Raw genomic sequence first — 515 nt, forward strand, 5'->3', positions numbered from 1 at the left:
CATCAGCGCTACATCATCTGACCCAGAATGGTCCTACAGGATCGAGTCCCCTGTCATTTATTTGGTCTTGTTTCCTATCACTCTTGCCCTTTCTCACTCAGCTCCAGCCACCCTGGCCATCTTGCTGTCCCTCAAACATACCAAGATTGGTTTCACCTCAAGATCTTTACACGTCTGGTTTCCTCTACCTGGAATGCATCTTCTCTCACAAAGCTGTGTGACTCGCTCCCTCACCTCCTTCAGTTCTCAGCTGACATATCACCTTTATTAAAGAGGTCTTCTTTGACAGTCTCATCTAAAACAGTAGCCCTGCCAGTGTCCCCTCCCTGAATCATTCCTTCTCCCCTGCATTCCTTCCTATTTATTATTCCTTCTAGGTAACACTTATCATCTGAACATATTTGTTTATTGCCTGCCCCTCCACTCGAATGTAAGTTCCATGAAGGAGGCGTTTTGTTCATTTGTTTCCCCAGAGCCTGGAACAGTGTCTGGCACATAGTGAACATTAAGTAAAT

Source organism: Rhinolophus sinicus, chromosome X (assembly GCF_036562045.2).
Source record: "Rhinolophus sinicus isolate RSC01 chromosome X, ASM3656204v1, whole genome shotgun sequence".
Lineage (NCBI taxonomy): Eukaryota > Metazoa > Chordata > Mammalia > Chiroptera > Rhinolophidae > Rhinolophus > Rhinolophus sinicus.